Raw genomic sequence first — 6,392 nt, 5'->3', positions numbered from 1 at the left:
GTGAGGAGCCTCCCCATCTGTGGGAGACCACCATGAGGCCATTCCTCATCCCATTCCTCTAGTTTTAGTTGAGTGCAGGGCTATTCACCTGCCCCCCACTCCTCGTAGAGAGCAGCCTGAGGCCATGCAACTGCTTGGCTGTAGTTTAGAGTTGGCTCCTTGGCCACAGAGTGACCTACCCCCATACCTCCTGTCCCGGTCCCTCCAGTTCAATGTCGTCCTGTGGAACTAGGGGTGTGAGAAGCTGGCACCATGCTGGTCTTGCTTTTGCTGTCTGTGAATAAAAGGCTGTCTGGATGCACTGGGCCTTGTCGTCTCCTTCCTGGCTGAGTCTATGATGTGAGGCGGTCTATGGGCCTTGTGACAGCAATAGTGACCCTTGTGGCCCTGTTAGCCACCACACTGCCCTCAGGGACTACCTGACCACCTGACCAATCTGGCACTTCCTGTGGGGCCGATAAGGCCACAGTCTCACTTTGGAGAAGAGACAGGCTTCTACGGACTGTCAGGTCAAGTATGGGAGAGAACTCTGCCTCACTTAGTGTCCACTTCGTGCCGACGTGTTTGGTGACATCAGAGACAGGTGGTCTTTGGCCATCATCCCTGGTCCCAAATGAGTTCCATCAGTGTTCTTTTTTTTTTAAGATTTTATTTTTAAGGGCGCCTGGGTGGCTCAGTTGGTTAAGCGACTGCCTTTGGCTCAGGTCATGATCCTGGAGTCCCGGGATCGAGTCCCGCTTCGGGCTCCCTGCTCGGCAGGGAGTCTGCTTCTCCCTCTGACCCTCCTCCCTCTCATGCTCTCTGTCTCTCATTCTCTCTCTCTCAAATAAATAAATAAAATCTTTAAAAAAAAAAAAAGCTCTTAAAAAAAAAAAAAGATTTTATTTTTAAGTAATATCTACCTCCAGCATGGGGCTCAAACTCACAACCCCCAGATCAAGGGTCACAGGCTCTACCGACCGAGCCGGCCGGGAGCCCCATCCATTGGTGCTTAGAGTTAGAAGCCAAAGAGGGAGTTTCTTGCAGAGCTGAAGAAAGCACACAGCAATTACTGCTCACTCTCTTCCTGTTACTACGGATGGAACACTCCCTGGTGATCAAGGGCAGTCCGCCACTCCGAAATCCACTGGGATCCACTTACAGTGAGTGAGAAAGGAGGAAATGAGAGAGAGATTTGAACAAAAGTCCAATGAAACCATAGAAGCATGGCTCATCTGACTAGCCAATGAGGATGCTATGCAAGTTCCACAGGCTGACAAGGAATGGAAGTCATTTGGGTGCTTCACAATTGACCCCAAACTCCAAGCCCCCCCCCCGGCTACAACCATCCCGGCCAATGTCATGGATGTGAGGGAGGACAATATAAAGATAAATCAGGGCTTGTGCAGGGGGTCTTCACAGCTATAATGAAATGGTGGCCTATCCAGGATGAATTCCTGTCATCCAGTGAGCACCCTCAGGTAGTACTAGGAGAGGCTACCCCTTCCTTTTAGTGCCCTGGAACCTGGATTCATAATGGAGATCGTGAGTGCCCAGAAAACAAAATAGTCACCCAAAGTCAGCTGGAACATTTGCTCAACACCACCAGGCTGTGGGAGAAATGGAGCCTTCTCTTGCTTTCTGAGGATGTCTCCGGGAAAGTATTCAGCTACCGCATGACAATTTTTCCAGAATGGAAGCCTTGGCAAAGGCCAAGATAATGCACCCCAGGCCAAGGTAGGGGAGAGAAACCAGGCCATTTGGACCTGGCTATTGTGCCAGGGGTTCCCGAAAGAGGAAAGTGATAATCTTACTGTGACAAAAAAATTATCTCTGGTTATCATGCCACGGGATGGCCATGGGACTTAAAGATGTGGGCTGTAACTGGGCCAGCTTTGGTGTGTCCTGTGAGCAAACAGGAGAGACGCCAAGAAAGCCCTGATCTCCCCACTGAGGTTTGTGCTGTTCAGACTGTGGTTTGACCCAACACTTTCTGCACTATCCTTGACCCCCTTCATAGACAAACTGGGGCTAGGTTGGAGGCCAAGGTCCTTTCGTCCCCAGGGGAGACCAGAGGCCCTATGCAGTGGCCAAGGTGAATTAGAAAACTGAGAGCAACGAAAATTCCCCCAAAATTTTCATCCTTTGGATGAAAAGGCCTCCTGTGGGCCTCTGTGATACTGGGACATACTCTCAGGCATGGCCAAAAGCTTCCCTCACTAGATTTGGACAAACTGGACGCTGGATTGCCGTAGTTTTGGGGTGAGTCCTTTTGAGCCAACACCCACCCAGGTGGTTGTAACTAATACTGTTGAATATATTGTGGGAGTGGATGTTTTGAGTATGTGTGTTAACGTCTCTTGATTTTTTTTTTTTAAGATTTTATTTATTTATTTGAGAGAGAGAATGAGATAGAGAGCATGAGAGGGGGGAGGGTCAGAGAGAGAGGCAGACTCCCTGCTGAGCAGGGAGCCTGACGTGGGACTCGATCCCGGGACTCCAGGATCATGACCCGAGCCGAAGGCAGTCGCTTAACCAACTGAGCCACCCAGGCGCCCAACGTCTCTTGACTGTAAGGGATGTTCCCGATGGGGAAATGTCACAATCAGGATCATGGTCATTAGGATAGGGACCAGGGGTCACCTCCTCTAATGGAGCCAAGTGGTTACCCCGAAGCAGAGCGGGATAGGGGGATGAAGAAGGGAACTACTGTCTCGATGAAGGAACTAGTAGATTTAAGGGGGCTTAACGACCTGATATCTCCTTGTAATAGCCCTAAGTGGCCACTAACAAAGGCCAATTGCCTGTGGTGCATCACAGATATTACAAGTCACAGAGCTCATGGCACAGACTGAAGACACCTGGGATGTGGTGGTGGACATTGCTTGCTAATGCCTTTGTTAGCATCCCATTACATCCAAAGGATGAAAATCATCTTGCCTTCATTGGCTTGGGTTGCAATACACCTTTACAGTGATGCCACAGGACTAGCTGAATTCCCCTGTGATTTGCCACCAGTCCTAACTCCTGTAGGAAGAGCACTATGACAACAGATTGCGTGGAACACATGTTCCTGGTCACAACCCACAGAAAGCATGGTGGTTATCTTGTGTGTCCACTTGGCTGAGCCATGGTGCCCAGATCATGGTCAAACATTATTGTGGATGTTGCTGTGAAGGCTTTTTTAGTTGCAACTGACATTTAACTTGATGGTCTTTGAGTAAAGCAAATTTCCCTCCATAACGGGGGTAGACCTTATCCAATCAGCCGAAACCCTGCAGAGAACAAGAGACTGACCTCGCCCAATCAAGAGGGAATTCTGCAGCAGATGGCCTTTGGACTTGAACGGCAACATTGGCTCTTCCCTGGGTCTCCAGGGTCTCAGCCTTCAGAACTGAAGTGTAGCATTAGCTCCTCTCCGGGTCTCCAGCCTGCTGGTCTACCCTCTAGATTTTTGACTTGCTGGCTTCCATTAGTGCGTGAGCTTATTCCTTTAAACACACAGACACATCCATACATCCTATTGGTTCTTCTCTGGAGAATCTTGGCTGATACAGGCTACCCATGGAATAGGACCCTTTGACCATGAACATCAGTGGAACCAACAAGCTGGTTAGACCTGCACCACCCAGGTAAGAACTACAGCCACCTGGATCCATTATCACACAGGACGTGGCCACACAGCTGTAACCCAGGGCCTGGCTAATATGCCTGGACTACTGGCTATACAGTGGAGTGACAGAACTCTGGGGCATGTAGTCTGGGGCACCGAACCTGGCTGGTCATGACAAATAGACAAGATGCGTCTCCTACTTTCTGCTCAATGGTACTGCTGGGCAACGACTGTTCTCGGCAGCTTTTTCCAGAGATGGACAATTCCTGTCTGCACGGTAGATGTGGGCCCTACCATTTAAAGACTCCTAAATGGGCCGTGTTGCACATTTGGGTTCTCCAAACACATCCAATCAGACAGTGGTGCTTTCATAGCCAAGAACACTGGGCAGAGGGTAACTACCTGTGGCATTCCCCGGACATTGCATGCCCTGTATCACTGACAGGTAGCAGGTGCCAACAAAAAATGGAACGTACTCTTAAAGGAAAAACTAAAAAAGATAAGTAGACGGCTGAGGCTCAGCTCCCAATGGAGCCCACCCTTGAGACGAGGCGGTGTGAATTCCGAACGTGGCAATTCCAGGAAAGGGCAGTTCTCACTCAGATAGTGTTTAACTATAAGGTTGAGAGGGAGAAAAGAGGCCTCAACTGGTCTCCTTTACTCTTTCTTTCCCCTCTCATCCCTGCCTTCAGGAAACCAGGCTCCTGGGACCTACCGCAGCAAAGAAGAGCCGGGGGTGGGAGATCCTAACCTGGTGTTTCTCCTACTGCCCTTGTTATGGCTGAGAACATTAGGCCTATATTGGCCTGCCAAACACAAACCAGTCTAAAGTCTGTAGTACAAGTGGTGATGGACAGTTCTTTTGCTCCGCGAACTTTGTGCTAGACAGTCAAGGCAGCATATTGACGGTTTCTAACACCTCTTGCTGCTCTCGAATTAATGAATTAGGACAGGTGGAGTGATCTCTCTCTCGGCTCTAAGGTTGATCCCCGGTGGCATCTGGGATATCGTGGTTTGGCTCCGAGTAGGGAGCCTGGCTGTGGTCGGTCCTCCACGTGGGCCTGATCACCCTACTGGGAGGCACAGTTGCGGGCACTCTCATCTGATGTTAAGACAAATAGAAAGGATTTGGTCCAAGCTCCCATCAGTACAACTAACTCTCTGATGGAGTGGCTATGCTCCTGAAAAGAATTCTTAGCTGGAGAAATGAAAGGTTGGGGTGGCAGGAAGTAGAGTCGTAGGAAGCAGCTCCGACACAGCGCCCTGATGCCCTTGTCCAGCTGCCGATAGGCCACGAAGGTGAGGCTTGACCACAGAACCACCCAAGTCTTGGCAGAACGCATTATGATTCCCCCTGGAGCCAGAGGACAGAAGCAGCCTGACAGTGTGGGGACACTGCCCCCAGGCCCTCTCCCAGCCCTCCTCCTAGTTCATCCGAGTGCCAGGCTTTCCACCAGGCCCCCTCCCTCCACTTCGAGGGCAGCTGCAGGCCGTGAAAGTGTCCGATTGTTGTTGAGTTGGCTCCTTAGCCACAGAGAGACCTACCACCTCGCTGCCTATCATCTGGTCCCTCCAGTTCACTCTGGTCCTCTGGGGAAAGCTGACACCATGCTGGTTTTGCTTTTACTGTCTGCGTGAGTAGAAAGCTATCTGGATCCATGGGGGCTTGTCGACAAGTCTCCTTACTGGCTGAGGCTACAGAAATGTGGCAGGCCCACCTAGCAGCTTCTGCAGTGACCCTCGTTAGCCACCATGCTGTGCTTAGGGACTGCTTGACCTCTTGACAGAGGGGAACATTTTGGGGTTGATGGGAATGTTCCATTTTGATCTGAGTGGTGATTATCCTTGTGCATACATTCATCAAAACTAAGCTGTACACTTAAGACTTGTGCCATAGACTGTGAATTGATCTGTCAATTAAAAAAAAAAATCACCAGGGAACAAACAGGAGGTCTTGAAAATTATGATCGCCAAAATGAAAAATTCAACAGAAAGGTTGGAAGATAAATTTCCCAGAACACAGGGCAAAACACAGAGACATAGGGGACCATGAACCTAGCCTAGGTCTAACACCATAGTACCAGGCCTTTCAGTTCGTAAATAAACTTAGAAGAATGTTTGTGGTGATAAAAGAGATGGGAGTTAAAACAATGAGATGACAGTTTAAATCTGGTTAATCCAACAAACTGTGTAAGCAATATTCAACAGTTTGTTATTGATAGCACAATCCTTTGGGGGAGCAATAGAACGCCAAGTATACTCAGTCACATCGGTCTTTATCTTTAAAGCCCAGGTAACCTCACTGTCGCCCATCTGTCCTAAGGTAATACGATAAAAAGAAAAATGTGGAATTCAGGGAGATGTTCACTGCGGTATGGTTTATGATGCTGCAAAATTATGAACCACACAGATGCGCAGGGAAAGGAGAACCACCACGAAAATGATGTCTTATTGACGGGGTGGCAAGCACGGAAAGGGATCGTGATCACTGCAGGGCACCCACGGGAGGCAGCACCCCTTGGCCTGGGGAGCGTAACCGCATCAAGTTGAGGCGACCCGGAGCGGAACAGGGCGGGCCCGGAAAATGGGCTTCACCGTTCGGCAGCTGAAATGGAGGAGGAGTGTTTCTACTACTGCTTGGCAATGCGCTGACGCTAGTAAGAGCCAGAAAAATAAAGTTGCGCGCCCCTCGCGGAGGTTCCCCAGCGCGCCGAGGCCGGGCCCGGGCTGCGGCTGCGCACTGCGGCCCTGCTGCCGGCGCCCCGGGGCGGCGGCGGGGAGCGCGCGAGAGGCGCCAGGC

Source organism: Neomonachus schauinslandi, chromosome 9 (assembly GCF_002201575.2).
Source record: "Neomonachus schauinslandi chromosome 9, ASM220157v2, whole genome shotgun sequence".
NCBI classification, from domain to species: Eukaryota; Metazoa; Chordata; class Mammalia; order Carnivora; family Phocidae; genus Neomonachus; species Neomonachus schauinslandi.
This window is presented reverse-complemented; position numbering follows the sequence as displayed.